Here is a 25,342-nt window from a genome sequence, read left to right as displayed (position 1 = left end):
CTCTGAAGGGTTGAAGAGACTCCGGTTTGAACCCTCCCGCACAAACTCAAATTCGTTACGCATCTGATTTTGGACGGAAAGCGATCGCAGCTGATCGACTGTGCCGGAGATTTGAATTCGAACAACTTCGCGATGTGCAATATTATAATCAAAGCATAAGCCTTTAGAATTTTTCTAGTACCTTTCCAGAACCAAAGGCTGGGATCTCCAAGATATACCGGGTGTCCCAGACCACCTGTCCACCCCTTCTAAAATCTGGAGAATTGAATTTTTCGGAAATTTGAAAACCCGGTATGGCTATATCGGGCCTGTCCTATTGAAAAAAAGTTGTATGGTTCAGAGGGGGACACATGAAGAATTTTTAGTTTTTTAAAATGGAATCATACATTTTTGTTTCAATTAAAATATTCCTTGTTCGAAAATGTACAACTTTCTCAGGACACCCTGTATACACTGGTGTTTTCCATGAGTGGTATACTTGTAACTGGGAATCAGCGAAGTTTCACTGATTCAAATTTAGAGAGTTAGCGAGTCTGATCAATCGGAAACAATTTCAATTTGCCCGAAAGTATCGAGCATCTTCGAATTTTCGGAAATTAATGTATAATCAATGAATAGACAAGGGCAAAAAAATTCAAAATAAATATTAAAAAAGATTGGTAGTATTATAAAACTGAGATGCGATGAGAATGCGAAGATATTTATCAGACTTTTCTAACCCTTCAACGGCCAAGTCTCTTCCCCGTTGAAAAAAATCATTTTTTCAATACATTTTCAATTTCAAACAGTTACAATTATTCTTAGTATTGTTCGAAACCTTGCAATAGGTAAAGTTGTAATTCCTAGTAATGGCCTAGTCATCCGCATGGATATGTTTGTTGCTTGATCTTTGGGGTCGATCTATCCTGCTCTGTAGTATTGACCGCAAGTAAAAGTTTATCACACTTGTTTTTGGGCGAATTTCAAAGGTGTTGATTTGGCCAAAACATGACCGTTCATACAGTTTCTTCATCTTCGGGTAATTACGCTGTCTCGGCGTATGAGTCACGCTTTCCACCACCCACAGAGTTTGTCCTAATTGGGCTCGAAGACGATGGCAATTTAAATTCCTTCGTCACTCGTATAACCTACCCGACTTGCTAAATTATACAAGTCGAAAACGGGCAATTATCGTACCTTGCTCAATATAGAGCTCGAGCATTTTACTGCGTTGCAGTAATCCCTCCAAATATGATTGTTTTCTTAAACCTGGCTGGAACCCCTTTTCCATTATTTTCTACTTACGAATGGTTAGACAATCTCTGTACAGAAACGAATGAGGAAATAGGGTGAGTAAGCTATAGCCTAGGGCAGTAAAATTTACAAGCGCCATTTTTGTTTTAAATAACGAGTAAATTGGTTCAGGGAAATAGCTGAGCGGCACACGAATGGAAATGCATTTGACAGAGTTTTTTGAAAAATCAGGGAAATTTTTAAGCTTACGTCATAAAATTATTCCTAAAAACTAATTGATCGACTGAAAACATTCGTGTATGCAATACACATATTTTTTATATTTTAGATTGACTAGTTTTTTGCAAATACGAAATCGGCAGCGTGATGAAAGGATAAATCATTGAAGTAGGTAGATACGTATTTTTGAATGGTATTTTCCACCTTTTCTTTCAATTTCACGGAGCAACCGAAAATATTGTTCCAAATTATGTCAAAAAAATTATCTTGAAATTTGAATCCGTTCGGAAAATATTTAGAGGCAGCTAGTGTACATGGAAAAATAAAATATTAATCTTCGTTGTTTCAGACTTGCATTTCTGTACTGAAAATACATTTTGAAAAGATTAAATGACTTAGAAAAATATTTCAGTTGTACCGGGGTTAATTATTAGTATCAATAATAGTCAGAAAAGATTAAATGGTGCTGTTCCCGCTGTATTTGAAATAATTCTGTTTTTCATTCGATATTTTTATCATGCAATGTCAGTAAGAAAAACACATAGCTCAGCTACGTAAATTCTACTTTTTTTAAAAAATTTTCTTTCTGAGTATTTGTTGCTCGGATCCGCGTTTTACACAGAATTTTTCACGTCATTTGGGACAATATGTCCGGTTGCCCCATTAAATTAAAAAAAAAAAGAAGAACAAGAGTCGAAAAAACTGATGATACTCATTTTCGATCTGTCAGGTATTTTATTTCATTTCACCTAATCAATAACTGCGTGAAAAATTACTCAGCGACAATCCATAATGTCATTTTTGACATATTTTAGAAAATATTCGCATAATTACTCGTATAAATTTTTTCCATTTATAAATTTGTTAAATAAAACTATAATTTGGTCCCGAAAGGACGTATCCACCGAACATAAGGCCTTTTACCTTTATGCATTTTTTCGGCTAATTTTAGCATATAAATATGCGTTTCGAGTGTTTTTCATTAAAATTATACGCCCGTTTACCTGCACCAAATTCACCCTTTTGGCGGATACGTCCTTGTACCATTAGACACGCGTTTTAAAAATGCAGCCGTATAAATTTCTAACGTCGATAATTCTTGTAGCAGCAACAGCAGCGGCAGGCATACGTCGAGCTGTCCGAATCGGCTGCTGCATCATTACAGCTGATTGCTAAACGCCGTATGAAAGTCGTAACATGATAGCCTGTCCACACCTCTTCCGTCATGGATTCTCTCGACTGGGTTCAACCGTCGCGTGCAAAGTCGTGACGATGTAATTTGCACGCGCGAATGCTGAGGGCCCTTGATAACTCGAGCAGTGAGTTAAGCTGCAGTTGCAAGTTAACGATGCAGAGAAAATTTTATGCTGAATATTTTTCTGAAAATCCTGTGAAGTTTAATTTTACGGAAAGTCTGTGATTCGTTCAGAAATGTCTCATTTCAGAATTATTTTCGGATATGTATTATTCGAAGAGATGTTCAGGATTGAATTAACTTTTTAAAGTTTCAAACTAGCATTATTACGAGGGGCCGCTTACTTGAGACAGTCATAAGTTAACGAGTTGGAAATAAAATCTAAAATGAAGGAATTATTTGATTTCCTGGATGTTCTTTGGAATAACGTACGAATTAATCGAGATACTAGTTGGAATCATTACGGAACATATTTTTAATCACTTAATATAACGGTGAAGAAAATGCTGGCGATCATGGAAATGGTTTCAAGTCTGGCGGTAAACGCGCAAATTAATGATTTAAAATTCATTAACATTTTATTGATTTCTATCTTATCGCGCGATTGCGTTAATTAAAATTTTCATCCATATTTAATGATTCCCCAGCGTTAAAGACAATTTACAGAGTTTTGTTGTGATTTTCTGTAACACTATCCAATTCTATTCGATTCCTATAAGGGTAAGAATCATCTAACGAGTTCTGACGTCATTCAAAATCAGATCTAACTTTGAATACCAATGATAAACAATGGAAACTCACATGACAAGATAGAAGTCATTGAAACTTAATGCTAACGAATTGAAATCATTCGTTCGATTGCCAAGTAAATGGCTCAGCTTCGCGGTGCAAGATCATCAACAACGAAAAATGGAGAACATATTCACGATAAATAATATATTTCACACACGATTGCTTATGTATACCAAGAGTATGTTGCGCGTTTTTTCACGAATCAAGAAAGTGAGGTTAGGTTCGCGTAATGTCAAATCCGTTCGCGACAGCGCGCGCGCGGCGTTTTTCTGGTCCGCGCGCTTGCGCAATCGCAGCCTCACTCTACCGTCATAGAAACGGATACTTTGCGTACGGAAAAGAGGCGTAAAAAAACGCGTAAAAAATGCTCGCGTTATACGAAAATAATGAAGCAGATAGTAAATTCTCCCTGTGACTACACAATACTAACATATCCTGATCCAGCGAACTTTTTTTCTCCGTGTTCGAGAGAGTGAACAGTTTTCAAGTTGAGAGCCTGCGTCGATCGAGTAGCAAGGTGGGAACGGCCCGGTTTAGTTCGCGATCATCGAGTGATGGAGCAGTCGGTTCGAGACTCGGTTGCGTAAGAGGGGCCCAGTTAACCGTGATATACCTGCAGGGGGGTCAGGCGAGCCGGGAAGGTGGCGCCGGAGGGGCCCGATATTTATTGCAGGGATGGGTGCTCGCCAGACATTACTAATTGGAAGTATTCGTACCGCGCGTAATTTAAGCTGGTCGTTAAATTTATTTTGTTACTCGGTCTGCGTAAGGTGTTCGCAATTTCCTTCGGATACTCAAATTGTCGCCGGGCTAATTACAGTATTAACTTCTAATAAGACTTCACGTTTCCGCAAAATTTTACCCGGGTTTTCGGTTGAGCGAGTTTTGTTGCTACACCCATAGTACCTTTGTACCTGAGGTTTCCCAACTTTATTGCGGACATCTTGTTATTAGCGAACGAGCGTTTGCGATTAGTCACACGTGTTTAGACGCCGAATTATTATACATACCTACGTGACTGTGATTTCCGAGGTCTCCGGTCAGTTGTGGGGAAACGATCCGGCGACGAATTTCTTGGAATTCTATTCCCCCAACCGCGTTGACAGGGGCGGTGTTGAAATCTCGAATTTGAAAAGTTTCGAATGCGTCAAATTCCGAATTTTTTCGTGGTGAAACTTAAAGTAAAGAAATAAAACTCTGACGGAACATCAAAGTTTCGAATTGTCCGAAACTTGACGCTCAAAGTTCCGAAAGTGCGAAAACGAATGATCAAAGGTTTTCAGTTCTGTGAATATCTGGCATGTTAAAATTTCACCACTTAGAGCTTTCTCTGTTTTGAATTTTCTATATTTTTACGTTCGGAATCCTGGTAATTCTGATTTTCGGTTTTTCTGATTTTTTCACACCCACTCGTCGAGTAAATTGAGCTGTGTGAATATTACTGAATGTATTCTAATTTTCGGAATTTTACTTGATCGAAACTTGAATTCTCTGACACTTGCATTTCGAAACGTTGAGCCGCCGGATTTTCGACCGTTTGAAACTGTGTTGTTTCTAGAAAATTTTATTTCTTCGCTTCAGGTTTTGCCACCAAATAATTCGGAATCAAACGTTTTCGGAACTTGATCCCCCGACGCTCTCTTATAACGAGGAAAGCACTGTACCAAAATAAGTTTGTCTTGGCTTGGCTAACGGTCGCTCTCTGGATAATCGAAAGGCGTGCACCCGACTTGTTTTTTTCCCCCCACACTCTTCAGCACTTAATGCCGAGTTAATCGTGAGATTGACGCGACGGTGACGCGTCCACGTTCCGCGGACAATGTTCAGGGATCCAGGGATCCAGGGATCCAGAGACCGGAATCATTGCAGCAAAAATTCTTGAAGGACCGGGCGTGCGAGTCGCGACCACTCTCCCCTCGCCCCAGTAAGTTAAACTCGTATCAATCTCATTTATGCCAATTTCAAGTAGCTCTGCTTATGCCGGGTTCTTTTTTTCTTTTCTTTTCTTTACTCGCATCACTCTCGTCGCCTGCAGGTCTGATCACCCGGCTATTTACATTTTCATAACAATCGCTACGCGTCTCTTGGGGTTCTTTCTATTGCTGTATTCACTATTCCGACACGGACTGGCTTTTAAGCGCGTTCACTATATATATTCATTCGCAATTCTCATCATTAACTGTAACACCTTTGACGCGAGGGGCCATTCACTTCGGAATCAAACGAATTAGTTCGATCAATTAACCTCGATTTCGACTGCTTCCTATTGATTTCCATCGCGTTAAACCGTGATTGTCGTTAATTTTCAGATTACCAAGTTGTTTACATTGATTTCCAAACAGGTCCAAACATTATATTTGATTTACTAGATTTGAATCCTGGAATTCCGGGAAATCATTGGTTATCGATAAAAATCACTTGTAAATCATCGAAAGCACGCGATAAGATAGAAGTTTGATGAAAAAAAAAAGAATTCAGTGGAATTTTGATGAATTAGAACCATTTGACTTTCACCGCAAGACTTACAAGATTTTTCATGATTTCCGGCACTTGTAACACCATTTTTCAGCACCATCGTGTGATTATAATTAGTGATCCGCGATGATCTATCCAAAGATTTCAGATATCTCGATTCAAATTATTACTTCAAAGAGTATTTCAGTCACTTACGAGATCCCTTGATTACAACCATTTTGATTTTCGTACTGTTATAAATTTATGACATCCTTGAGTAAACTGTCCTGATTATTACCCGGATGTGTGCCGATATTGATTTTCCCGGTATTTCGCTAATTTTAATTTTTCCATTAGAAAAAAACACAATGCTTATCCATGCATGGAATATTGTATCAGGAAAACAAAAAATAAAAGGGTTGTGCATCGAAGAAGGGTTGAAGGAAGGAAGAAAGTGAAAAACATACATACTCAAATTGACCCTGCAAACGGTGTCCAGTAAAAAATCCGTAACAAATTCACGAACAACATTTCCAGAATATTTCCACGCGACAAGAAAAATTCGAGGGTAGTTTCCAGGACTTTTGAAGGACAAGCAAAGTTCAAGGACATTTCCAGGACCACCGGACGCCATGTTGCAGGATCGAGAGTTTCACAAGTCTCGTATGGACTTTCCGGAAGCTGGTCCCCCTGCATATATGCGGCTAGCGATAAGCATACCTTACATAATCAACGGAAGCCGAGGTGCGTAGGGAATGAGATTCGGTGCGCAGTGCGCGTCGATTGATTTCTCGGAAACGCAGCACTGATCCTCGAAGCAAAAGAGTGGCGGATGATCCGTGAGGGAGAGATCCTCAGCTCGAATCTGGTGCCTTTGCTTGGAGTTGGGGAGACCCTCGTCACTGCGGATCGCTCCGACAGGTAAGGACGATGGCGGGGCGCTACGGGGTGCACGAAACCGAGCGAAACCGAGTCCTCGAGTATCCGTTCCGCCGAATTTTATGTGCGTCTCTATGTGCACATAGCGTGCCCTGCATGTGGGACTATTTCTCTTTGTAAGGGCTGAGAGCGGGTACGTATACGTATATACGTGCGTGTACACATATGTACAGTATGTATGATTTGTATACGTATACGCAGTCTCTGTGACCTGGAATAAACTCGAATAAAACTAACTACACATTCGTATACCTGATATAGGTATATTAGACGTGTGCGCACGCGTGTACGTTATGCCCACGCAACGGATGAATAATATACATATGTATACAGCGCGTATGTTCATTCAGCGTTCGTTAATCCCCACGACGAATTATAATTCGAGGAGAGAGGAGGTGAGGCGCCAAAGTTGAGTACTTTCAATTTGAGAGGTGGTCACGAGACGCTGCAGCGTGCGGAGCATGCCGCAAAATTACATCGTAACGACGCGCGCTCGTTATCATTGGCTTTTGAGCGTTGCAGGTAAAATCGATCGTACGTGCGATGCGGCTTTTTTGGTAATAATTGCAATTCGGCAGAGGTCAGTATGTTATATATAGGTATGTATGAACTGCGATTGATTTGATGTTGAAGAAAAAATATCGCAAATTTTTTACAACATATACGAAGCATGGTGCTTAGCAACGATTTACTTGCGGCTATTTTATATAACAATGACTATGCCGTTTGGCAACGTGTCCGAATGATTGGTAACACGATTGGGTACGGTCGCGGAGCCACTTGGAAAATTGTTAGTATTCGTTTATACCGTGCACAGGAACTTTTACCGTTGTTTCCGCACTGTCTGCACTACGTTCAGCCTAAAAACGGCGAAGGTTACGAGCATTCGTAGTATCTATGATTTAGGATGACAGGCAGTTGCGTTAAACAAATTTATACGAGTACTCTGATAATTCGTCCGAGCATATAATGTAATTTTCTTGCTCGCGAAACTGTGTGAATTGTAAACATAACCATGCACGAGCAAGTTAAAGTCCGACTGTGCAAAGGTGACTTAGAGTCTCTTGTAAAGTACTCAAGCGGCCTTGCACGCGAAAAATTGGAATGAAAACAAAATCCAAGTCGGTTCTATAAGCTCGAAAATTGCTAATCAATTTTTGGAACACATTCTTGACCAGCATTTATACCCCAAAAAGACTTGAAATTAATATTTATATAATGCGATCGTGTTTTCCGTACACGAATTACCCATTTCTATGACGATTGAGCGAGTTTGCGTGCGAATGCGCATGCTCGGAATACAAAAAAGATCGCTTCTAACTCCTGGAAGTTAAAAGTAGATCCGCTGTCGTAAAGAAATCTGACATTGCGCGACCCTAACCTCAATTTCGTGGTTCGTGAAAAAATGCGTAATATACTCTTGTTACATAAAGAATCCTGTACAACAAGTAGGCAACGGTCTTTTCACCTCGTATATTTGCAATGTTCGTCTTCGGGTCGTATACATGCTGACCCACGACTCATATTGCAAACTTACGCGCGGCACGAAAAAACCGAGTTTGCCTCCTCGTTATACAATATACTATCGATTGTAGTGGATATATACTTGTCATATAATTATATTCGTTACAGAAGTTTGCAAACTTGATAGAAATGGATACCATGGAAATATTTTTCAAGATCATTTGTTCGCAGTTGTATTATACTTCTACCAGTGTGAAAAGTACATTCAAACATGCGAATTAAATTTCACGGGTCTTTCTTCGAACCTGTTAGATAATTGAAAGGCCTTGAAATCGATTGTTCCAACAATTGTAACACGCACGAGTGCTCTTATTCGATGTTTCGGTACCGTCACCAAATACCACGTCGTAAGTCACAGAGTACACCTATAACAAGCTGAATAAGGTATACCGATACAACACCATTGACCTTAAACTAAGAAAGCGTCTTATTATTCTCCTTAAAATTGTAAATACGATGTTCACTACCTATTTGCAACAAAATTGTCGATTACGGAAAATCCCAGGCACCCAATCGCGCCCAGCAGTTATACAATATAAGTGCACGGTACATGTATGCAAAACGTAGACCCAAGTACCAACGAACCTACCGTGCGTATAGATGAGGCTCGGCGATGCCCGCAGCGAGTAGCGCTGCGCCTATGTACAAACATACCCGAACGTACAGAGTACGGCCAGTATGTATGTACCCAATACCGGTGGTAAATAGCTGATGGCGAGGCGACGGCCTCGCAGAAGAGCGCGAGAGCGTGGATACGTGCCTATACCTAGGCGCACACGAGCGCAATCGGCGCGCATAGGCACTACGAGCTGTGTACCTCTGTACACTCATATGCCCACGCGCATCGCATCAGCGACGTCGCGCCGTTCGCTCGCAGTGGTGCTCGCAGTGGTGCTCGCAGTATGAGGCGCACGCACACAGAAGCGACGCGTTACACGCAGCATCGCATCGGTAGGGTCGCGCGAGGGTTGGAAGCCATCTGCATCGCGATGAATGCTTACCCTCCCCCCACCCCCCGCCGGCCCCTTCCTCACCCCACCATTCCGGCAACATCCCCTGACGCAGGGCAGCCGGACGCGAGCAGTGGCTCTCAACTAACTTTCCGTTGACGATCGGAAATACCTGAGCCGCGGTGCGTTCCGCGCTTCGCTGGATCGACGTGGCTCTCACGGGACAACGATTAACATGGGGAAAAATTATGGTTTTGGGTAGGTAAGTGGAGGATTATGTAGGTGGTTCTCACGTGTGCTCAATTGCAGATTGAGTTCGATCGATTTAATGATTGGTGAGTTTGAATATTGAGGGAAATGGGATTCTTGAATTAGGGAAATTTAGGAGAACCAGGCTCTTGAAAATGTTTGTCTACGGAATTAAGATACGTGTAGATGAAGTCAGGTTTTCAATGCAACGGGTATATTGTAACGTTAATTGTCATGATTTAGGATTGTTTTAGAAACAAATTCATACATACTTGTAGGTAGCGATGTTGAAGACTGCTTTCTCACCTGCGCTCAGTTTTCGATCAAGTCATCGCAATTCGCGTATCTGTAGATGAAAAGATTTTTTTTTTCATACAAGCGGTGTATTATACAGTTTATGATTAATCGTGTTGTATCGTGATTGGGTTTTGTGATATGAAAACCTTGGGATGTCCAGATTGAAAATCTCGGTAAAGTTGTAACAGAGGAATTGAGGGTGAAAATATTTCCATTCGAGTGGATGTCGGAGTGCCGACAAAGCGAGCAAATTGTATTTCACACTCTTCTGGAGTTTAATGAATTCTGATAAAAAATTCGGGAATTGATATAACACGCTTATGTGGTAATATTGGTAGAAGGTCGGAAAATTTAGATATCAGTAGGGCGTACAATGAAATCGAAACGAGTGAACATCTGTTGTAAGTTCAGTATTTTCGTAAATTTTCCGAACTTTTAATTCAATGACCACGAAAAGACAATTGCAACCACTACAATCATAACTCAAAGTTTGAAAAAATTCCATTACTCCAAGTGCGAAAAAAAGTGTAAAATGCTATCGTGAATAATTGAGTTCACCAAACATGGTATGAATATATTGTTACAAAGGGTGAAATCACCCTTCTTGCCCCCGTTTTTGATCTAGTATAATCGTTGCAGATAAAATACGTATAAAAACTTTCATATGTCACAAGTGAACAAGGTTTCTGCGTCAACCAATATTGTTGTAAAAACAGTCCTGTTCCAGACTTTAAACTGTAGACACGCATTGTCATTGAAGCATTTTTTCTCATCCGTTAATTTTGCTGCCTGTTTGTTCGCTTCACGAGCTCACCAAACCTGTTCTATTTATTCTGTAACGCCTAGTTCGTTACAATATTTTATAATGTGATTATTATGAACGATAAAACAGGGACGTGTCTTGCGCTGCGCTTTTCGACGACCAAAAAATACAATCCTGACCGAGCTTATGCTTTGAAACGAGGAGGAAGGTAGGCGCGCACTGCTCGTCCTGCATATCTACGCGCGAGTAATTAATCTTCAATTTGAAACCAGCTTCTCCGAGCGCGACGATACGGCTTTATATTATACACACGTGTATGCGTGCGGAAAGCGAGCTGTACCGACACGGCTCGGATGTATAGGTAGATGTACGCTCCTTACGAGGGTAATAAAACGGTAATTTAATTCATGCACTCGATAAACGTCCTCGACGGGAAGGGCTCGTTTCGCAAATCATCGCCCCCAGCCTGCTATGCGCACTCGCTCGTGTTCCTGGCGTGTTTACCTTACGTACCCGTGGCAACCGCGGTGCTATTAGAGTAGAATAACTGAAGGATGTAAAGATACGGAGAATGGCATCCGGGCCGCAGGGAAACTTTTTCGGTGACCCCGAATGCGCGTGAGTTGAACAAATACTAATTTGAGGATTGTTATAATTTGTACATCGTGTCGATAAAGCTGGTCAAAAACCATATATTCAACTTTAAAAGCCGGTATTCGCAAATCGAACACCATACGAAATATTCAAGTTCACCAAGTGATTGTCCTCATAATGATCAAAGAATCGAATTATCGAAATTTAAGGAACCGTTTCCGGTTCGGAGCAGAATAGAAATTAGAAAAAATAAATAATTGAAAACTTTGATTTTTGACATCGATGGACCATTAAAAAAATGTTTGAATCAGTTTTCTATGATCAGTTTAGAGACCTATCAATTTCATCTAGTACATCTAGAATGGTGCGAGCTTCATAAAGGCTCAAAAAAGCCAATTGTAATTTTGAAAATGCTCACAAAACTCGAATTTTTGCCACAATATCTGGAACCCAAGAAATCCAATGTATTTCATCGCCATATTCAACCTCGTTTTTGAAGCATGTCTATCCGATGTCAGAATCGAGAAAATCGAGAAATCGGAATCGGATGACACGATTTTCGGGATCGGGATTAGAAGGAGTGACTTACAGACCTAAAAGTCGAGCAACATTACTTTTTCTTGTTGACAACTGATATGGAATAGAGCCGGACCGAATTCTGGATAAGATACTTTTCACATGTTAATCCAGGCATAACCTTAGACGTATAGACGCAACCTTGCTATACTCGGAAAATATACAATTCACAGCTAAAATCACTCTAAAAATAATCACTTGTACTTCATAATTCAATCAACATTTAAACCTTTATTGTAACGATTACTGGAATTTTTTTTCGCGTGTACCCGTGCAACGACTCTAATCTCCGTGTTCGTCGAATTTCGAGATCTTGAAACGTGGCCAAAAAAGGACACCATAAAACGGAACGAAATTCGTTGCACGGGTAGAAAGCTTGCGCGAGGATGAATTTTTTCGGAATAATGACCTAAAACTGACCCATGTGAGTACTCGGGCAGCTGTAATATGGACCAGCCGTCCCGCATCCGCGGTTGAATTTAAAAAAAGGGTCTAGGGGAAGGGGGCTTCAAAATTTCGCGCCATGAGCGTTGGGTCGCGGGTTCCGGATTCACGCGACACGGTTTCCACATTACGTCTACACCGCGTTACCGACTGTTACGAATTGCCCGCCCCCACCCGAACATCATTCGAACACCCTTTAGACGCGCCGGACCTGATCGATTATGCGAATTGGTAGCCTGCGGGGAGGTTGCGTAGAGTGTTGAGTAAGCCAAATGTAAACGTAGAGTATCGGTTGGTGGATTCCTGGAAATATTAGCGTCCTCTCTGGGAAACGTTGCGGAACCTACTTGCGGAAAGTTACGAAGCTTTTGCGCACGCGACTTTGTTTTCGGCGAAAAAACATCCAAGCCCAATCGAGACCGCCTCCAACGTTTATCTAATCATCGAATTCGGACGTCATGCAGAAAGTTCGTACGGGGTACGGTATGACATAATTTGTTTGCGGAACGTGGTTAGCACAATCAGCGAACAGATTCTGGTTAAGTAGGTATAACGACGGTAGCTTTGCCGGATTTTAGTAGTTGTTGGCGAATCATTTTTTCAACTTTTTCCTCGTATTCCTCTGCTTCGAAGAGTATTCGCTTAAATACAGATGGACTGCCAATCCGAATCCAAAAAATTGTGTACCTACACTTACGAAGTATGTGTACAGGGTGAACATCTAGGGACCGAATAGTCCGTCATCTGCTAAGATTTAATGCGCGTCCGTTATAATTCGAGAGTATTTAATTGCCAAGGTGACCAACCGTCATAAATTTAAACGACGGTTTGCCGCTGCGTATACGAACTTTACAATTATGACAACCGTTGATTTTGAACAAGACAGAAAACGGATCATTCAGTCGTTAGCAATTTACTCGGAACAATGGTTTCTTTCCTTTCTTCGGTAAAACTCAAGTTTTATTATACTTGATAAAACTGGCGGTGCAGACCGCGTCGAAATGCCGTTTTTCATAACATTTCTTGACGATCAACATGCCGAAGCTATGCTCGATGACTTTTAAAGTGTCGCGTTGGATTTTATGGTTCTTGGGAATGACGTGTACAATACGGTACAAGGCGACGTGGTATTAATCACTTCCGAAACCGGTACAACAGTCGCGATCACGTCCGCCTGCACAGATCCAAGATCCATGGATCGCGTGAAAAAACCGGGCCTGTAATGATCGTCGAAGACTGAAACGGCTAACCGTGCGCAACGCCACGAGCTCGGTGCCACAACTCGGAATCGAGTTCTCGCCTTTCGGGTGGTCTTTTTTTTTCTGTCCTAGGTCTTTTTTCAGCGACCCGTCGTCCCGAAGGCCCGATTCACCTCGGAATCTCATCGACCATTCGTAGTAATTGAATAACCCGGCAATGAATCGACGGGATCCGCGACGATTGATATTCCTATGTGCCAGGCGATAAAAGGGTCTCATTTTTCCGCTAATCAGATCGAGTCATCGAAGAATTAACTCGTTGTGACGTCATTTGCTTTATTGTTCCATCCGACGTTATCCGCAGCCTAAACTGAGAAAAATTTCATTTCCTACAGTAATTAGAAAAAATGAGTTAAACAGGTGTCGTTAAAAAAAACTGTTTGAATATCGTTGGAATTACGAAAAACGAGGTACGCCTAACCATTTTGCGCTACCGTCGATCCTTTTTTGGTGATTGCAACGCAAGATCAGTTTCTGAGGTTTACTCTACTTTTTTAATCAAACAAGGCTTTAACGTCAATTTATCGTTGCACGAGCATTAAATTTTCGCAACAGTTACAAGAAAATACAGCAACAGCGATCGTAATGAGAAATAATAGTAACGGATACCAGACTTTCCGGTAACAGCTAGAAAACTAATTTTCATTTTCAACCTAAAACTATATTTTATCGATTGTTTTAAAAAATGAAAATAGTCTAGGACTGAGCGGTAACCGGAACTAAAAATTTCTCTTGTCAGTGTAGTTTAGCCTTACGTTTGACCATGCATGTAAGGTTGGGTGGTGAAACATTGAAGCGACGATGTCGCGGACCACGGCAATCACGGGCCATGCAACATTGACGAGATGATGGCGTGCTCGTCGACGTACGTCTCTCCCTTGAGCCGTTGAATAATTAACGGTTAAAAGTGTACTGTGCGCCTACACCCGCGTCCATGCACACGTACCTACCTTTCACTAAGCGTACGTTGGTATTGCGAGTACACGTAACGGAGTCTGAAGCGATTCTCGAAAAATCATGAAAGAATCCTGCCGTACAACGAATCTCGTGAGGATGATGATCGTTTTACGGATTTCAGGAGCCATTCAACGAAGGTTATACGTTCGGCAATTGGAAATCAAATGAAAGTTATCAAGCGAAATATATTCTTTGCGATAACGATGAATCGATCGAGATAATACCGAAGTCATCGGAAATCATTGCAATTCACTCGAAATCATATGACAGTGCTTTTGAAATCATCGGAAAAGCTATGGAAATCGTCGATATTGTTGTGAATCTTATGGTAAACGTAAACTGAGAGAAATTTTTAGTTCCGCTTACCGCTCAGTCTTTAAATGTTTTCGTTTTTTAACTTAATCAAATAATATTACAGTTCTAGGTACAAAATGAAAATTAGTTTTATAGCCTGTTACCGGAAAGTCTAGTATCCGTTACTATTCTTTCTCATTACGATCACTGTTACTAGATTTTCTTGTAACTGTTGTTGTGCAACAATAAACTGACGTTAAAGCCTTATTTACCTAAAAAAGTACGGTAAACCTTGGAAACTGATTTTGCGTTGCAATTACGAAAAAAGGATCGACAATAGCGCAAAATGGTTACGCGTGACTCGTTTTTCGTAATCCCAACAATATTTAAACAGTTTTTTTTTAACGATTCCTGTTTTACTCAATCTTTCTAGTTACTGTAACAAATGAAATTTTTCTCAACACACATCGGTTTCAATTCATAAACCTGTTAATGATTTCTGTCTGATATGCTTTCGTTGCTCGCGATTCAAATGATTTCCCACCCTTCTAGGTGATTTTCAAGAATTTACAGAATATATGGATTTGTTGTGAGTTCTCGGAAATCACCGATAGACGGATATGAAATCTCCGCAATAATTCGAAATATCGTAACACAGGAAATCAGCGAAAATCACACGATAAGGTAAATGTTAATAGCGATCGTTCGAAATCAATACTAACGAATTGAAATCATTCGAATTTTCCGAGAATTGAGTATTTGATTGAAATTTTTTTATTTCATATTCTTGTAGATTGGAAAAAATATATTTTGGACGTATTTTTTATTTTTTCGATTGAAGAAAAATTGTCATTGATATAACAGATTGAAAACTATAACATTGTGACGTCACCCATGTTAAGATATATCTATACATATTAAAATCATTGAAATTCAATCACCTATAACGTGAAAAATTATCATTCTTAACGAAAAACAAAAAATACGTCCTCATTATTTTGGCTTGCACTGCATTGTGCACCCCTAAAAATGGAGAAAAAAAAATTTCATTGAAATACGCAATTACCGCCCCGTCGACAACCTTACAATAAATCAAAACCTCGTGCCTCGCGATTCGAACAAAAGTATTATAACTCTAAAATGGAGTTCCTAATTTTCCCTATTTGCTAGTTCCTACTATTTATATTTCGAAGAATAGCATAAGTCGATTCACACTGTGTAAATGTAAGTGAAGCGGGCAGATTATTGCCGTGAATAGTTCAGGTAAACGGATTAGTAAATTTATTAAGCCAAGTTTGGTGAGTGCAGGTTCAACGCCGGTGTTCCAACCCTGTCGGTATCTAAGCTCCTCCCATTTTTCTTTCTCGTACCCAAAAGTTAATCCTTTTATTGGTCGTAGTCAACCTTAAGGTAGTTCGTTCGTGAAAATTAACAGGAATAAGTATTTACGCCCAAAAAGGGTATAATACCTCCCAGTTGTCTCTGTTTCTAATAATACCAAAGGTTTTTGGTGAAACTGCCCACTTCGAGCCACACGCACACCGCCGGCGTCAACAGATGCACAGGTTTTCACGTAGCTCGCACGGAGAGAAGAAAAGTAGCGGATCTTACTCCAAACTACAGGAAAAGAGGGACGCATCAAAGTTTATTTGTGAAAAATAGCCGCGTCGTATATTTTTTAGCATAAATTTAGTAGATTTTATTCTGCACACAGTGGTTTTCACTGTTCCTAGAATAAATTCTGCATTTTACCAAACATGTTTTACATAAAAAAAAAAAAAAAAAAATCTGACGTGTCTCTCTTTTCCCACGGTTTTGAGTAAAATCCGCTCTTTTAATCTCTCCGCGCAGAGTCCGCACTTTCACCGGATACTTCCTCGTATAATCGCGAAGACAGTCATTGCAGGTGTTCCAAATTCCTAATAATATTGAAACAACGTTCAGCACTCATCCCTGGATAATATCCTTCTAACGGAATTGAATAACGAAATACGGTCAAAGTACGGGTAAATTTCCGAGACCCGAGACATTCTTTTCGATATACAGGAAAGGTCGCGAAAGTGTGTATTTCGTAGCGTCGGTAATTCAAAAAATTTTAGAAACGATGCTCAGATTTGCAGCTAGGGTAGGTTTGATACACGGACAACTGCCGCCTACCGAACGAGCATCATGTTCGCCGGGAAGCCCCGAGGGTGGACTTTGCGCGATAGCAATGTCATGGCGGTGGGCACCGGAAATAGCCGGCACTATCGGCCTCTTCGCCGGAAGGAGTCCCGTCACCGCAGAAAGAGTTCCAATCTTCTATTCACCGTCTCGCCCTTCACCCACCCCCATCTTCACCCCCAGCCCCGTTCACCACCTATACGCTACCCGGAGCTTCGCGCCACCTCTGACCCTCTTCCTCGATCTCCTTTTCTTCTTCTTCTTCTTCTTCTTTCTCTCATTTTTCGCCTTCTTTTTCTTCTTCTTCTTCTTCTTCTTATTCCTTATATACTGCTTTACCTCGCAGAGAGTACCTTGTATGCGATACATCGTGTCAACGAAAATGGACCAACCAACCCACCCTGAAAAAGAAGTTTAAAAGTGGTGGAAGATGGCCGCAGTAAACGCAAAAAACGTAGACAACATCAACTTATCTCCCGCTCTGTATAGCGGGGTTTTTCAACCAAACAGCCTCCTCGAATTCTTCTATATATATTTTTATACCCCTGCGGAAGCCAGATACTATACGTACATATAACGTAAGGATTATACGTTTATACCTACCTGCTGGCGAAAATATTCAACAAGCTTAACTTTGCGTTTTTTAATATCAGGTTATAGCTAACCTAACTTAGGTTATTCCGTACAAGGTAAATCTCCGAATTAAGCGGATGCCGGAGTTCCGTCGAAATGAACAAATCGTATTTTAACTTTTTTTTTTTAGCTTTTTAAATTTAGCGGTATCAAATCGTTTTCTATTCTGGATCATCATTGTACTGTTTGCCGACATGCTTCGGATGGTAATTAACCAAAGTTCGAAAAAATCTATGGAACAGCACGTAAAACATCATGGGTTTTAGATATCGGTATACACCTAGCGTACCATGACTTCAAGACTGTTCAGTTCGAACTACTTTTCATTCACCATATAAGCACAATTACAAAGATTATCATTTCTCAACGTTTAAAACGACTCAATTATTTTAGCGAGCAAAAAGGTTTTAATACGATTTGCTCACTTTGCCATTAGAATTTAATCAATTATGGTACAATTTGGTTAATTATCTTTTATTATTTCCCGCACATCTTCTTCCATTTTTCGTTACATATTTCAGCTCACACGATCATTGTTTTTGCCGTCGACTGACTTTGATTTTTTTCTAGAGATTTTAGAAGGACGATAAAAAATGATTTTGTACCAAAGTGTCCGGGGTTAATTCAGCGAGTAAAATACGTGAAGTTTTCTTTTCCAACATGCCGACACTCCCGACTATTTTCGGGATAAGTAGTCGCTTCTGGGTGTAAGCGAAGGTGGTGATACATCACCGGGTGTCAACGAGTGTCCCTACAGCAGTAATCTCGCATCCATCAACCTCCCGGCGACGGACGAAGGGAACAACCCTGATCGATGTCCGCGACACCCAACGACCACCCGCCTTATACCTACGACCTTATCGGTTCTCAGATGCCTGCTCCGGGGGTTTAATGCTGGAGAATTTATACCGCTTATGTCTTCGTTGCCATTATCGTGAGGTAACGATAATCGGGTTACTGGGTCGAAGACTCGCGGATGTCGAAGAGGCTGGATACTCTGAAAATCAGAAGTCTCGCAGGATTCGCGCCCTTCGTCAAAGACTTCTTGCAATAACAGTGAGTAATTTAGGGTGGTTCTTGTTTAGGGCTCGGATGAATTTTTCTTCATTCGCCCGCTAAATCGGCTCCAAATTATTCAAAAGCAATTCCCTAATTTTTTTCAGATTTTTATCTCAACTCTATCTAATCCTCGTAAGAGGTTTTCCGATTTAAAATATACGTGTTTCGGATAAATTCTCAGTATGGGACATTCCATGATATTTTGATCAAGATTCTACGTCAATGTGCTTTATAATTTTTTGTATAAGATTACATGAAGAAAAACGCCATCCCATTTTTTTCCAAAATTTTTTCCACCCAGGGTGTCTGCAGTAGCATTTAAAAAGTTGAAACAAATAGGTACCCCGACTTTCTAAAATCTGTAAAAATTCAGAAATATCTTGTGAATATAACAATATTTTTGTCACCTACCAGAAGATGGAGATTTCATAACTTCAAAAGGTAAGTAAGAAAAATAAAAAGTTTAAAAATTATTATTATTCGGTTGCATTTTTGACGTAAGAATGAACACAAAAATGATAATTCTTAATAATAATAATATAACTTTAAATCATTTTTCTCATTTCTCTTTTGAACTTGTGAAATCTCCATCTTCTGATGGGTGTCAAAAATTTTGTTATATGTCATGTGATTTTGCTGAATTTTCGAAGCTTTTAGAAAGTGGGGTTTTTCGTTTTATGTTTTTAAATCATACTTCAGATACTTCTGAAAAAGTCGCGATTGCGTTTATCGTCACGTATTATCATATAAAAAATTATAAAGCCAATCTGAGACATCGATGTGTAACGAGATTGATCGAGATGTCATGGAATATATATTTTATTGCAAGAGTAATAATTTTCAAAAAAATCTATAACAGTGAGACTTTAGTGGGCGTTGGTGCTACTATCTGATAAAACATTCGCATCATCATACTAGGCAATCTAGACGAATTGCGCATTCATTAAATGAAAAAAAAAGTTAGATTTAGAGGGTTTGCAATTCGTCAAAAATGTTGGAAATTGTTTTTGAATTATTTGGAGCCGATTTGGAGGGGGCGAATGATTAATAATCCGTCCAAGCCCTAAACAGAGACTATCCTAGTGAGTATTGGTTATTTTTATTCTTTCGCAATTCTCTGATGTACAATTCGGATCGATGAGAGAAAAATATATCAATGTATAGTTTGGTTTCTTTTCTCGCAAACGGTACTTTAAATCTAGCTACCATTTATTTTTTCACGTCAAAGAAACGACACGAGTTATTAAAACGGGAAGTCAAGTAAAAGTTCGACCCAAGTTTGCCAAAACCGTCTTAACGAGAATGCTGTAGTCAGTCTTTACCGATCGAAAAAAATGACACTTATTTCGACCGTTATTACCGCCTAAGTACCGTCACTTGAAAGTACTGCAAACGAAGATACCTATCCCTGACTGGATAGCCGATTGGGTATAACTGGCATGGTTGCAGCGTAGGTCCATTGGAAGCTCGGAAGGTGCCATATTTTTGGAGCCCCCGTATGCTGCCATCTGTGCTTGACCGTCGCAAGCTACCTATGAATGCAAATTTTTCAATATTAGTTGTGGAAGTCGTCAGATAAGTTACATTCATTTTTTCAAACAGCCAATGTGAACAGTGAATATTAACATAGAAATTGCAAAAAGCTTGACTTAAAGGTGAACAAATTTTTAAGAAAATATGGATAAACGTGTAGTTTGCTAATCTAAATTAAAGTCTTAATAATGAAACGTATAAAACGCCACAACGTTGATTTACATTAGTGTTTGGCTATAAAAAATCAAGGAATTGCTTAAATTCGGGTAGAAACACATGCGGCCTGGTAAAGTGTACAAAATTCCGTGATGTAAGAAGAGTAGAAGGCTTGCCAACAGGTGGCGACACAAGGGGGCTCGAATTAAAATGGCGGCTTCGAGGCTCCAATAAGGATCAGAATTTTGCGTTATTATTGTATATATATATAAAATATAGATATCACGTAAGCAGCAAATTTTTTGTTTTGCACCTTACGAATAACGGCCCCTGCAATTAATGGCAATTCAACTACAGCGATACATTTCCTGGATTTATTCTAACCTCACAAAATATTTTTCATATGTTATGATTGAATGGTGCTACTTGTGGAATTTTCACTTTAGTATTGCGTCGCAAGCTTCGGTAATAGTAGAAGTAAGTGACATATTACTCGGTCGGTGAAAACTTGACCGTAAGGTTCTAACATTTCAAGTCGTTTCTCAACGTAAATAATCAGAAGTTGAATCAATCTCAAAAAGTGTTTTGTCTCTTTAATATTCGAGTATTTTATAGTTGAAATGATCATTTGTCAATCCAGTTTCGACACTATATTTCTTTAGTCGAACGAAAATATTGAAAAACTTTTTTGGTTCTTGCGAGAAGTAGGCTCTGTAGGAAATATAGGAATTGTTACGGTAAGTAGTAATTACAAATGGCAGAAATAGATTTTTTGGCTTCATTGTTGCGTTAGAAAAAACTTTTTAGATAATTTTATCCGACATTGCAGGATGAATTGCTCCGACCCCGTCATTTTCAAAATCGGTGACGCGTAGACTTTGATAACATAAGTCAAATTAAGTGACATTTAACGCGGTCGGTAAAGAATTATCTTCCATCCACTTAAGGTCGTTCTTTCATTAGAGCATTTTAAGAAAAAATGAGCTCAGTTTGGAATGGGTTAATAATAATAATATTTTCCAGAATCAATTTTCAAAATTTAGGGGTCGATTCCTGATGACATATAAACCAAGATTCATTTTAAAATATCACTTTTTAGCATATGGTCTTATGACACGCCTGTGCGTACAGTTGAACGACGGAAAAATTTCATTACTCAGATCCAGCGTATCTCGACCAAAAACCAATAAATACATTCTTCAATTCACGCAGAATTCTAACGTATAGAAAAAAAATTGTAGGTAGTCCATGTGTTACACGAGATAATTCATATAAAATCCGGCGAAATTTACTGTAAATGTCGCACTTCACTGGTGTTGTAAAAAGTGCTAATGCTGAACATCAAAACGCATGCTATTGTTGACAGCTTAAGTTATTAGATTGCTACGAAATACACACGAAAATTAAACGTTTTTATTGCATGAATTTGTTTCGATATCTGCTGAAATGAAAAAATTGTATGAAAGCCAAATGTTTACAATGCTGTTGTTTTCAGTGACGAGACGTGATGGAACTGGTGCTGTGCGATTAATCGATTAATCGGCAGCCTCGATTAATCGTTTCTTCGATTTTAATAATTAATTTGTATTAATCACTGAATCGAAGTTGCCTCATAATAATTCCGCAGCTCAATCGGTACATGACTCGTAACTCGTTTACCATTTTCGAACTATACAGCATCCGAGTTATGACATATACACAGAGTCATGACTCGTAGATACAAAATCTCTTTACACCGGTCAGGGACAATTATAGTTCGAACGTGGTAAATGAGTTGCGAGTCGTATACCGATTGACCTGCAGAATTATTACGAGGCAATCGCATCGATTAATCGGAAAGACGAGTTTCTCCAAGTAACGTTGTCGAGTTTGTTTTAAAATGTGCTGGTATTTTTTATTGTACAATAACAAATTACCCGATTTTTTTAGCGAAAATCGCTTATTTAACTTTCCAGTGTTACCAAAAGTTGAAAAAACAATTAAAAAAAGAAAAAAAAAAAATCGACAGCGTTACCTGGCGAAACTCATAAACTAATAATATCAATTTGATTTTATGATTTCAGATGACCCAGTGATGAGTTCCAACCGTCACCGCGAAACAACTCCTTTCCGAGACGTCTCCGAAGATTTGCTGCCAACGGCTTGGTTTTTAATATCTTCGACTGAAATTTTCAGAAAACACACAACGAAATGTTACTCTACAACACTGTAATCAGTTAATACAAAATAAATTGCCTGTATGTTGTGAAAAAAATTTTAAAAAAGTATTTTTTTTTTTTTCAACGAATTAACGATTTCCTTCCCTTACCTTAAAGACTCGGTGGCTTTCCGGTGAACCTCGGCGACGGGATAAAACAATTTATTCCATCGCGTCGCGGCATTTGACCATTCAATTACAGGGTGTCCCGACGCCGTCAGAACGTAGCGCCGCGACGCGACGCGGCGGTTGCAGCGGGTGAAAATGGTACAAAGCCGCGTCCTCCGGGTCCACAATGCGCCCACGCGGTGCGCGCGTCCCGGTAACTCGACTCCCGTCAGCGGGGCAGGACTCGAGGTCCTGCGGGGTTGGCGCTGGTCGGCCGGGCCGCCAGGGCGCGCCTGGATACGGTTACGCGTCGTCCCGCACGCGGGATCGCAGGTAGCGAAGGTTCGCCGGGCCCCGCGCATTCAACTGTCAGTCAGCGACGTCGGCAGGAATCGGGGCGCAGCTGGCCCAACGAGGGCCCCTCGGGAAAGGGGGTGGGGGGAGGCGTGGAGGACCCCTTTACCTGCCACCGCTCGCCGCTGCCGCGATAATCAAAACTGCGGGACGCCGCCCCGCGTCTCCGGCCCGAGAAGCGAGGACGTGTAATTTGGCTTGGTGGGATAATTTCGGAACGATCCTCGAGACAAAGAACCCCTGGCTACTCTGCTTACCCCTCACGTTGCTGATCTTGCACGCGTCTAACCACGACATAGTCTTTCGGATGAGGCAACGCACGCTGCTCCGAACCGGGTCTTTGCACGTTTAGAAATTCCACGATTAGAGAAATTTTTGATTCCGGTTACCGCTCAGTCGTTGAATGTTTTCGTTTTTCACCACCATCGAATAATATGGCTCTGGGTAGAAAATGAAAATTAATTTTATAGCTGTTACCGGAAATTCTGCTATCCGTTACTATTCTTTATCATTACGATCACTGTTGGTAGATCTTCTTGTAACTGTTGCGAAAATTTAACGCTTGTGCAAGAATAAATTGACGTTAAAGCCTTGTTTTGATTTTGCGTTGCAATTAACAAAAAAGGATCGACGATAGCGCAAAATGGTTACGCGTACCTCGTTTTTCGTAATTCCAACAATATTTAAACAGTTTTTTTTAACGATATCTGTTTTACTCAATTTTTTTAGTTACTGTAACAAATGAAATTTTTATCAGTGCAATCAGATAAAATTTTTTGGGGTGATCAAGATTAGAGCCGTTCGGTATCAAAAATTTTATACCGATTTTTGGCGAGAATTTAGTAATCGGAATATTCGGTGTATCGAAATATCGTTTTTCGATGTAAAACCCATAATTTCACCTAAAACAAATCTATGTAACCAGAAAAAAACTTGAACTTAGATGCATGATTAATATAGAAATGTGTGTCTATATTGTTGATCAAATATTTTAATCCCATCAAGAAAATCCACGCACACAAAGCCCGTTAATTTTACGATCAAGAATACTGAGGTCTTTGATATTTCGGTATTTTGCAAAAAAATTAGGAAAACATTTTCAATGTACCGAAATACCGAAACTCCCGTAGCAAAGATGCAGAACAATTAGAAAATTAAAGGGTCAGTTTATCGAAATTTACTAAAATGCGCCATTTATTCGACAGAATATCTAAATGTACGCTGTGACATTTTTTTGGGAAGAATTGGCGGGATTCTAAGTCCCTACGGACCAGTATAAGTTTTACTCGAGCACGTACAAATTGTACTCAAGCTCAGAAAAATTTAAACGGAATTTGATTCCAATGAAAAAATTTTCGCGAATCTTACACGACTTGGTGCAAATTTTTAATGAATTCATGTGAACTTAAATTGAATCGAGAAAACTGCTTGTTTTGCGCCCGGACGCATGAAAATTTACACGAAGAGTAAATTGCCGAAGATTCTAATATATTTTTGTTTCTTATACTTACACGTTCCTACATTTTGACTACTAAGTTATACCTTCTATATTTTAATATTCTGTGAAATAGATTTTTGCATATTTGAAAATTCGATATTGTGACCTTATATTCAGTGATTTTTCTACATTTGCACCGTCACTCGAATTTTCGTTGTTCATTGGTATCAAGGAACGTAGCTAGTCGGAAATTGTGAAAGTCATCGCAATAATGAAGTATTCAACTGATAAGCAAACTGAGGCAGCCGATGAGTTGAGAGCGGCCCAGAATATGCAAATTAACGCAAAGAGCTATTTTCTTTGAAATGAATCCCAAAATTTCAATTTATTGACATTAAATTTTCGGAAGTCGAATTAGATTGCATCACGGTGAATTACAACAAGTTACTGGCAATCACTGAAAGCACATGTGTTAGAATTTGAATTGCCAATGAATTCCAACTATTTCGCGTTCACCGTAGAACTCCATGATTATCTTTCTAATTCTAGTCTATTCTAATCGACGATTTTCACCGTTGCCTGTATATTTAAGCGTGAATTGTAATTAATTTTGTAAATAGTGTAATTATGTTGGATATTTGTGGATGATTACGAATTTAATTCGATCTGGAAATATATACATATATGGAAAGTAAGATTAGGATAAATCCGCTTTAGGATTTCTACTAACAGGTCAAATAATAAGATTTCCGTTATCGGAGATAATCGTAAATATACAAGGGTGGATAACGATTTCGCTCTTGGTTTATTCCCAATGTGAACCTACTAACGTGTCATATTGAAAATTCACGAATGAAATATCATATTATAATATTGATATTATTTCTCGGTTAATTAAACGACACATTCAGAACGAATATCGGGCTATTCCCGAGAAATGGTGACTTTAGCTGAGCAAATTT

The 25,342-nt window shown here is 39.7% G+C and overlaps 1 protein-coding gene across 6 annotated transcripts in view; it reads right to left on the bottom strand.

Moving 5' to 3' along the window:
* The window catches only part of LOC124297388 (transcription factor Sox-2), a 307,639-nt gene that overhangs the window by 110,434 nt on the left and 171,863 nt on the right, over window positions 1-25,342 (bottom strand). For 2 of the 6 annotated variants that reach the window (XR_006906593.1, XR_006906595.1), the window contains one exon: window positions 9,828-9,901. The exons of 2 other annotated variants lie outside the window; for them this stretch is intronic. The gene's annotated coding sequence lies outside the window, so the exon portion shown is untranslated. Of the gene's footprint in view, window positions 1-9,827; window positions 9,902-19,954; window positions 20,127-25,342 lie in introns of all 6 variants that reach the window. 2 more of the 6 variants (XR_006906591.1, XR_006906592.1) reach the window with 2 other exon arrangements.

Source organism: Neodiprion virginianus, chromosome 2, assembly GCF_021901495.1.
Source record: "Neodiprion virginianus isolate iyNeoVirg1 chromosome 2, iyNeoVirg1.1, whole genome shotgun sequence".
Classification (NCBI taxonomy): Eukaryota; Metazoa; Arthropoda; class Insecta; order Hymenoptera; family Diprionidae; genus Neodiprion; species Neodiprion virginianus.
This window is presented reverse-complemented; position numbering and strand designations above follow the sequence as displayed.